The sequence below is a fragment of the Haemaphysalis longicornis genome, unplaced genomic scaffold, assembly GCF_048455015.1.
Source record: "Haemaphysalis longicornis isolate Haplotype H1 unplaced genomic scaffold, Haemaphysalis longicornis Haplotype H1 scaffold_3, whole genome shotgun sequence".
Taxonomy (NCBI): Eukaryota; Metazoa; Arthropoda; class Arachnida; order Ixodida; family Ixodidae; genus Haemaphysalis; species Haemaphysalis longicornis.
Window position 1 is genome coordinate 55,740,125 of NW_027526335.1, and position 10,545 is coordinate 55,750,669.

Consider the following 10,545-nt stretch of genomic DNA (forward strand, 5'->3'; position numbering starts at 1 on the left):
ATTTGAGTAGTGTAACGCGGAAACGTTTGTACAAAGATATGATTGATGTGTGTCTGCCTGTTCCGGTTTATCGTCAGTTATATGCAGTGGGTTCAGGAAAAGATGTTCTAAAAAGAGTGAAACGAATGCCAGTACGTTCATCTGTTAAATCTTTCTTCTTTAAACTTCATAGCGGCACGCTTCCGGTAAAACCCTGGCTGCAGGAAAAAGGACTATATGTACACCCATGGACACCTGTAGACTATGCCAAAAGCTGGAAACAATTGAGCACATCTTTCTGGACTGTTGGGATGCGGTGTTTCACTGGGACATCCTCCAACGAACCCTGAAAAAAGACTTACCATTAACGCCTTATGGCATTCGCTTTTTGCCCGTAAACAACGATGGAGGCGTGCCCTATGATATGTTCATGGCACTTAGTCTGCATTCTATGTGGAAAACTCGCATGGCGGTTCAAAATGCCGAAGAGGATGCTCGCACAGTGCGAGAGTACTTCATTGAAAGCATTGCTTATATAAGAGAAGTTTATCGAGTGATGCCGGAAGAGCCTGAGTGGTTACCCATTCTGGATGTTCTAGCGCAATTTAAGATGTTTTAAGCCACTCCCTTCAGCCGATTGGTGGCTCGAGCTAGTAATTTGTGTACTGAACAGTGAGTGTTGTGTTGTCGCCAAGCAGGCAATAAAAAAAAAAAAAAAAAGGCCTGTGGCCGAGTGGTTTGAGGTGCTAGGTTATCTTTTTGAAAGTCGCAAGTTCGAATCCCCGAGGGTACGTCGTTTTTTTTTTTTTTTTTGCCAGTTGATTTTATCGTTTTCGGCCGATGTTTTCTAAACTGCGTTCACCATTTTTCGGCCGTAACGTTCACTGCTCCACGAGCGAGTTCGCAGAACGGGCGCAGACTGCCACTGACGCGCTAGTGAGTTCTCGTTTGCGTGCTGTTGCCAAGCACCGACTGCTTGCGGGCAGTGGTCACAGGCCTGAAACAGCACACCCTTGGCCTAGTGCGAACACGCTTTTTACGATACAGGCATGAGTGAGGCACGCTCCAAATATGCGGGAAAAGCGCATGCCATTTGAGCGTCAGCGGTGACGCGGAGGGCGTTCATCCACTGCGTAGGCCTCGACTAGTGATTGCTACGATTCCAAACCGTGCTGGGAGGCTTATCTTATTATGACAGAAGGGCGGTACGGCGATTACTGAGATATCGAGAAGGCCAATCCAACGATGCCGTCGGATGTCAAACATGTTGTTTTACAGAACCGAAACCGAAACTTGTTTGAATGCTAACCTCGGACATCGTCCAATCACGGTGCAATCTCCTCGCGACGTCACAGCTTTAGTTGGTGCGGCCGCCGCAGACCGCGCATGGTAGTTTTTCTTCTTTCCCGCTTTATAAAATAATTAACGACTTATCAACCGGATAAACGATGAAAAGTGTGGTAATTTGAGCCTGGCTACACAGTGCAAGCAAAACCGGGAGCTTGAAAAATTCACTTCAGTGTCCCTTTAACGGAGCCATGAAGACCAAATAAAAGTTCGGTGCATTTAAAAAATCTGTTTTGTGCCGATAACAATTATACCAATTTTATCGCGATCTTCAGACAAATAACAGAAATAGTATGGAAAACAGGAGATGCAGTGGCGACTCCGCAGCCGCTCCGTCGATTTCTCTATGACGTCACAGAATCTTGTTTGTGCGATTGGCGGCCGCCGGCCTGAGCCACCACCTACAAACTTTTAATTCTGCGACTATTTATCCACACCGCTTTAATCTGACTTGTTTGTATTTATTTGCCTTTTTGTTGTTGCTTTCAACCCGGCGTAGATACATAATATTGATTGTCTCTGATCCTATATCTGCATTGTGCACGTTATTTTGTACCCACTCCTGCTATAGCCGTAATCTGGACTGCAGTATTTTTAAATAAAACTGCGTGGTTGCAGAGGGGCCTCTAGTTACGTTTGATCTTACCACTTGAGTGCTAACGTGCTGTTAAAATAGGTGTTTTTAGTGTTTGCTTATCTCAGCCGAAAAAACAATTAGGGGTCCATTTGGACCTGCGATAACACAATTTGTTCAATTAAAACCATTTGGAAATGCAAATGGTTCCAATTGGGCCAACTGTGTTTTTGGCAGGTCCAAATGGGCCTTCAATTGTTTATTTCAGCTGGGATATAATGGTACTCCTTCCCATATTACGTCACTGTAGCGCGAAACTTGACAGTTTCTAAACATTTCTCGCGTTTTCTGGTTTAAAAAAAACGCCTTTTGTGGCCGAAATTGAGCCGAGTTACCAGGGGCCACTTCTTTCAAATTACCTAAGTTGTATTTTATAATCGGATTCCGCTAAGTAAAATAACGTGCTTCGCGTTGAATTGCGCTACTGCTCTTAGATGTGTTACAAGCTGTTTTGCGCGCTCTGGAACCCTGAGCACCGTAACTAGTGGGCAACTTCCTTCTGCTGACAAACAGCTCTAGCGCACGCCAAACCGAGCGTAACGTGCACCAAGTTCGAGATTCCCTGCGTAGTTCGTCAGCAGTACGCAGCTGTTCAAAATAACGGGTGAAAGCAGTCACATAAGCCAATCCGCCTCTTTCACAACCCCACTGCGCATGCGCAATCCCTAGCGGCCAAGTCCCTAAGCAGTCCAGTAGGGGCAGCAGACGACATTCCCTCAGCTCCCGCACAAGCGTTGCGCACAAGCGGGAAGGGGTCGTGGTTGTATTTACATCGTTTGATTTTTTGTGTGCGCTCGTTGTGCGCGGAACAATGCCCACAACTTGTGCTGCGTTCCGCTGTAACTCGGAGTGCCGAAAAGGGAACGGTGTCGGCTTCTATCGCTTCCCGTCGGCCGCACGCGATCGGCTACGGCGGCTTGCGTCGCTCGCGTCGGCTCGGGTGATGGGAACTGTAGGCTTAGCATCCTGGCGGATATTTGATCGCTGCTATCTGTGCAACTGCGAATGACAATCCGCAACACAACTTTTCACTACACTATCATCCCCTTTCTCGCATGTGGAACTCTATTTAAGTTATAACTGCCGTTTGAGCGATCGGTGACCAAGACATCTGCGTAGCATGTTTCGATGCTTCCGCGCAGGTATCGCCATCTCTCGGCTGCTCGGCGCACCGCGCGCCGCGGCGACCGGTCAGCGTAGGCTTGCATCGCGGCAGATATATCTGATCGCCGCTTTTAAAATAAGCCCTGACAACAATCCCTAGCACAATTTTTCACCACACTAACACCTACTTTCTCGAATGTGGAACTTTTTAGCGATCAGATTGATTCAGAAGAGTAGCGACAAGCGCGGTTGCTACCGTGGTCTGCGCCGGTTCGAGCCGCTGAGTGTGCCGAGCTGGCAGGCGCGGCCGGCGTGTGCGCGGACTGTTTCCGAAGGCAGAAAACGCTTCACGATTGCTTGCTTTATCCATTTCTTGCGAACAAACGCGCAGAATCTACAAATTCAGCTCAGCGATCATCGTAGTTGACCATGGAGCAAAAACAGTGGGCGGAGCGACGCCGACGACGCATCTCATGCGCGCATCGGGCCGTCTCAAATTCACGCGTACGACTAGTCGTGGCGACAGTCGTAACGATCAGTCGCATGCGAATCGCGTGTACCATTCGTACATGTGTCCAGCGCTTAAAGGCATTTTGCGAACTGCCGGCCTTTGTTGAGCTGGCGATCGCACTTCATGCCAGACGACTCCAAGTACTGCTCGCTCTGCTACTCGGACGGCACACGGATCTGTCCGAGATTTCTCTGTCAGCCCTCATTCAGTGATAAGAAGCCGCCTGGTATTATGTGATGACCAGGGGCTGTCGTGTTAAGGCGTTATAACACCAACACAGAAGAAAAACTTCGGCTGCTCCTCGCCGTAATGTGGGATTGCCGTGCATACAACGAGAACGCAGCCGGAGGAAACGCCGGCAAACCCTACAGCTTCAACTTCCGCTAGGCACGCTAGGTGGCAGCACACCGCAATGAAAGAGGCGGATTGTCTTGTACAAGCCTCAAATTTCAAACCTTGGCTGCATGAGTGCCCAACCGGAATCGGAACCTACGGGACTCGTAAAGGTAAGCCAGATGCTCACATTGTTCGTCTTTTTCTCTTATATTACCGTTATCCATAGACATGTGTTTTACATAGAGATAGTGCCATGGGCATAGGCGTGCGCACGAAAAAGCAAGGGGGGGGTGGGGGGGGGGGGGGGGGGGGGGGGGGGGGGGCGCCAATTAGCTGGGTCACCTTGAGACAATCTTTTCAACGTTCGGTTTTTATGTGTTTTTGTAGCTAGCATTTACAAAGCCTTTTCAATAAACAATCAGTTTAAAACTTGAAATCAGCGCTTGTCCTGTGTCCCTGCTCTTCGTCCTGCGTCTCGTCTCGCGTCTCGCGCTGTTTACCATAAGTTTGAACAACCAACTAACCCAGTCAGCCAGCTTACTGAGTAACATTTTCAAGTTTTATATATATATATATATATATATATATATATATATATATATATATATATATATATATATATATATATATATATATATATATATATATAGTATAAGTAAAGAGTCGGATACACAGCAAGAACAATAACAAACAATGTTTACTTACGTAGCGGCAATGGGACTTGCCTTCATCAGAGTAAAGTTACATGAATTCTCACCATAATCATGTAACTTTACTCTGATGAAGGCAAGTCCCATTGCCGCTACGTAAGTAAACATTGTTTGTTATTGTTCTTGCTGTGTATCCGACTCTTTACTTATACTATTTCTGCGCGCTTTGTGAGTTTATCTTTCTCTAGATTTATATATATATATATATATATATATATATATATATATATATATATATATATATATATATATATATATATATACAGAAAGAAATGGCGGCAGTCTACAACGCCAAAGAAGGCATAGATATATATATATATATATATATATATATGCAGTTTAGTAAAGGCAAATGTGCCATATGTTTCTTTGCTTTGGGGAGAATGGAAGTTCTTTTGGCAAGGCGCTGTGAAATCGATGCCGCATCCGCGCTGGATCTTGCTACCCTTGCCAATGTTACACATTAAAGTTAAAACTTCTGCTCAGAAATATTTTGTATGTGTTGCAATTCCATCTCGTTGAAATAAATTTTTTATAAGCATTCCTCGTCTTTGGACTGTGTTCTAACCGTTAGGTCTTCAGTGGGAACAGGTCCACGTAACCTCCACGTAACGAATTCCTGGATTTAACGAAGTTTTTGAATTCCCCATTTCCACCTTCATTGAGGCCCATGGGTTTGCGACCTCTACGTAACGAAGGAATTGCGACGGTTAACCTGGATGTAACGAGTTCACTACGCTGATTAGTCAAGGTTTCTTGCCCTTTTTGTGAACAATCTGGTGGGGAAATGCACAAATTTAGCGAATTTCGCCCGCACCGCAATCTCTCGTGCGCTTCGACGTGTTAGTGGGGTGTCGGTTAGGTGCTAGGCCTGCCTGTCGGCGTGTACGTGTGTCCCCTGATATCTGTGGTATGGTTTCGTGGATGATTGCTGCTGCCTTAATACTAAACGATTTGTCTTTTCAAGACAAGCTCGCAATTTTAAATGCTGTTTCCGCCGGAGAGAAAGAAGAACGTCACCGCCCGGTACAGAGTCCCAGCTAGCATCCCTTCAACAATTTTTACCGCAGGAAAGAGCACGAAGTTCGCGAAAAGGCGCCCTTTCGGCATAAGTTTGGTTCTTGAAACGCGTCAAGGCACCGAAAAGTATCAAAAAGCAAAAGTGATACTTAGTTACGTTTGTGAATTCGGGGGCCGTCTAGTAGCAGCAAGCGCAAATTGCGCAGGTTTTTCAGTGTGAAATATATACTTGAACAAGGGTGAGTATATTAGTATATTTGCTTTCATATTAGTATATTTGCTTTCATATTAGTACTGGAGCAAGAATAAAGGCTCAACTATTCGGAGTAATTCGAAATTAGTGGCCAGCATTTCAGGCAGCCTAAAATCGATGACGGTTCCAGGATCCGGCTGGTAAGCAACAGCAACGTTTTTAAACAGCTGGACAGAAACGGTACAGAGAACCCGAGATCCAAATTTTTTTAGGGCATTCGCAATCGCTGAGCTTCCTCAGAGCCGTAAATTACACCTGCTGTATACGGCAGCCTCTTCTAATCACAGCGAGCTTACGTCCTATTTTGCTGTATTTGGTATTTAGCTGTGAAAGCAGCAGCCACAGCATTGACTTTGATTCCTGGTGCGTGCGGACCCTTCCTGTTTTTGGCGTCGCTGCCATTTCGCGGTGTACGTGCCCCTGGACGATGTCCAAATATAAATGACTTGTTAAGACTGCGATGAATAACGCTGATTTAACGGCGTGCACATATAGGCGTGTACGCAGACAGAATCACCTGACTTGCTCTATCCCTGGTTGAAAGTTTGGCAGCCTTGCATAAAAGACTGCGCAGTGGACATTTTTCTCTGTAAAGGCGACCCTTTAGCCGTCATCGATAACAGAGGTTGAATCGTGTATACGTGTATGGGTAATGAGCTGATCATCAGGGCTTTTTTTCAGCGGCGATGGCGACAACAGCACTGTTTAATCACGATAGGCTTAGTGGTAATTGAGCTCCGCTTGTGAGAAATTTATTGGCTGCGTCTAATCTCACGGCAGCCGTGAGAATTACCCCGGGAAATTCTCGCGGCAGTTTCCATAAAAGCTAGCTGGCCTAAAATTGGCTGATTAATATTACGTCCTAACGGTACCTAACATAATATAACCTCATCGAACTTAACGTAACCTAACCGAACGCGTCATAACCCGGTATCCAAATCCAGCCCAACTGCAACAAACCTAACCCAGTCCAACGACACAGAACACAACCTATATTAAACGTAACTCAACTCATTCTCGGAGTCCTGCGTGTCGATCACTTGATATAGGGTCTAATCGTTTCACCTGCACCACGTGAACCAGTTCAGGCGGTGCGGCACTTCGCCGTTCGTTTCAGTGGTGCAGCTCGCGGTACCTGAACCGCGCCGTTCGATTCACGAGTTCATGGCTTTGCCTGCACTCCCTGCCGAGGAGGTGCAGAAGCAGTCGAAAAAATTGCAGGGCTGGTTCCGCCGATGGCGGAACCCACTTTTCACCGCTGTGAACTGGTTCAAAAGGTTCAGGCTGAATCGAATAAACCCATAGTAAAAACCAGAGTTAAAAAAAAGGCATTAACAAAATCACGATGACCGAAAAATTCCAAAAGAAGAAGAAAAACATAACAATGCCGGACTCGAATTCGTTCAAAAACCAAGTACTATACCAAAGCGCTACAGGGGCAGCTGCAAACACCTGTTTTTAGGGAATGTTTATCCCATAGAATCTCCGGGTGGCGTGCTTAGCCAATGAGAGGCGCCTGCCGTGAGAAATTTTTCACGGCAATTCTCACGGTTGCCGTGATAATAGACACTACCAAATGTATTAGAAGAGACTACTAGGCTACGGTGCGTGTTTGAGAATGATGCACGTGCTCTGCAAATGTTGAACCTGTGGACAGGCTGCGAGGGAAATGATAGTATACCTGTAGGGAGACGAGGAGTGCAATCTTTATGCCCTCGATGAGTGGGGATTCATTTTCGCCCAGGATGAGATGCACCACGCATTCCAGGATCAGGTAGGTGCCGAGGGCGACCCAGTACTTGAGCCAGCTGACCGTTCGCGACCTGTGGTTGGCCTCGATGCTCTTGAAGGAGCCGTACACGGGCCACAAGAGGCACAGCAACAACACTACGCGGCTGCACGAACACAGGAGCATTGCTGACGCTGCTTCTCGCGGCGGCAGCCTTTTTTACGCCCGAATTTTTTCATGATGATGATGGCCCGTTTGCTCGTGAGGAGAAGGATGATGATGAACAAACGTTTATTCTAGAAAAAAGGGCTAAGAGAAGGGGGTCTGGTCAAGGAGGCCGCGAGAGGATGCCGCCGTCACCGCCCGGTCGACCAGCATATATCTTGATCTTCACGGTCGGAGCTGGTCACCAAACGTCGACAAAGTAGAAAACAACAAAACAAGAAAAATAAAAACCAAAGCGAGGACGTTGCACAAACTTAAAACCGGAAACTTCGGCATGGCATTGTACTCTACAGAACTTCAAAACCCTTTCATACCCAGCTTTTTCGCTCAAAATTCCGACCTCTCAGGAACCTAGCGAAACTTTTTCTGGAAACTGATATGCGGCATAAAGCAAGAACTCAACGTGAAGATGAAAACTCTAAAAAAAGTTTCCAGGTGTCTGAATATTTTGTGTGTAATTCGCTGTCATATCTTACTCCCCATGCATTTCTATGGGATACTTTCCATGGCTCACGAACCTAGACGCGCAACGTGCGACACTTGAAACTGTGCACAAAGCAAGTCTTCACCCCCAATATTAGCTGCGCGAAATAACTTTACATTTCGCTAAATAGCTACAGAGTAATCACTGTTGAAAGGACTGCCATGAGCGGGAAAGCTGCACATGTGTTCATTTCTTTTTGTTTCCCCAGTGAAATCGCAAAATGGCTGACTGCCTAGGTGAGAGCGTACACATTGACGCCGCATACGGTTGGTGTACAGATTACAACAAAAAATAATTAACAGTAGTCATTATTTCCTGATCCGTTTCCTCCCCCCCCCCCCTTCCCCCTGCGTACGCCACTGGCTCGGCTACCCTTTAAAGGAAAGGTGATCATGTCGAACCAACTGGCCCACATCAAGCTGTTGCTTCAAAGGAATTTTGAGTCGGGAAGGTGAAGGGGGGGGGGGGAGCAGCATTAAATGACAAGATAGAAAGTGTCTAGTGGGATATTACATGGTTGACATGTAGGTTGAGGAGGTAAAACTTTATTGTGATCCTGGTGCTGTAAGAGATGTTTGTTTCTTGCCTTTTGCTTGGCGGGATTTTAGTGCGGAAACATTTCTAGCTATACTTCTGGATATAACGAATGTAAGGCGAATCTTTAGTAATCCCGCCGCGGTGGCTCAGTGGCTAAGGCGTTCTGCTGCTGAGCACGAGGACACGGGTTCGATTCCCGCCCGCGGCGGCCGCTTTTCTGATGGAGGAGAAAAGCAAAAACGCCCGTGTGTGCGATATTTCCGCGCACGTTAAAGATCCCCAGGTGGTCAAAATTAATCCGGAGCCCTCTACTACGGCGCGCCTTATCGCCTGTGTTGCGTCGGCGCGTTAAAGCCTAGAATCAATCAATCAATCAATCAATCAATCAATCAATCAATCAATCAATCAATCAATCAATCAATCAATCAATCAATCAATCAATCAATCAATCAATCTTTAGTTACGGAGTCACTCTTGCCGAGGTATACTGGCGGTTCAAGGGACAGACAACCGATTTTTGTCGCGTATATATTTGTCTATCCCAGATGAAAGGGCATCACTTAAAACACCTTAACCCGAAACGGTTCTGCTGATAGCGCTCTAGTACTTGTGAAATCCTAATTTTAGATCTACCAACTATACGTGTCGCGCCAAAAGGAATGTTGGCAGCCATGAACGCGAGCCTTGCGGCAACATACTTTTAAAGGCACGTGAGATAAAACGAGGGACTTAAAACTTGTCCCCGGCTAACAAAACAACAATAAGGTGCAACCTTTCCTGTTCCTTAATGCGGTTTTTGAATGACGCGTTGAAACCGAAGGAGTTGTGTGGACGCTTAACGTAGTGTCGCGCTTAGACACTCAAAAATTTTAGTGCAAAATTGGAATTATTTCCGCCTGTTTATTCAGAAATTTCTTGCGGTCACTCCAGTATTAAAACGCTGGCTTTCATGTGAGCTAGAGGACACGAAATCCCACCAAAATCGGTTGTCTTTCCTCTTAAACGCAATTTAACGGCCTTTGAGAGGGACCGGCCGAACTCGTGGAGGCGCACGGGGAGGGAGGAGAGAGGGACGCGCACATGCGCTGTCCTGACATTAGGCCTAAGGTCGCCCTTTTAGACTAAAGGGGGGCGCTAAGCAGACGAAGACGAAGTAAGACACTAACATACATAACAATGAATCAACTAGCTCAACAAGTTTTGTTACGCCCTTTTAGGTCGTATCTCCCCGAGCCTTACCCGTAGCTTGCCGTGCAATGAGTTTGAAATTGTTTAAGCCTATAAGCATAGACCTGACAACGGCTATTGGCCAATGCTCTCACTCATATATTGTAACTGAGAGAAGAGGGAAAAGACACAAAGGGAAAAGGACCATGATGATGCTTGATGACGTGCCCATCGGTCGAGATCTTCCGTGGGTGTAATGGAGAGGGGGGGGGGGGGTTGTAAACCGTTTCTTGACAAAGGAAGGCACTATGTCTGCCAGGGTTCAGCGTCTAAAGGTCCAACGAGACGGAAGATCCGACGAGACAAAAGGTCCAACAGTGCATCTTTCGTCTCGGTGGATCTTTCATCTCGTTGGAAATTCAGGGTCATTGGACCTTCTGTCTCGGTGGATATTCAGGCTTGATTGGATCTTCCGTCTCGGTGGATCTTTCATCTCGGTGTATATTGAG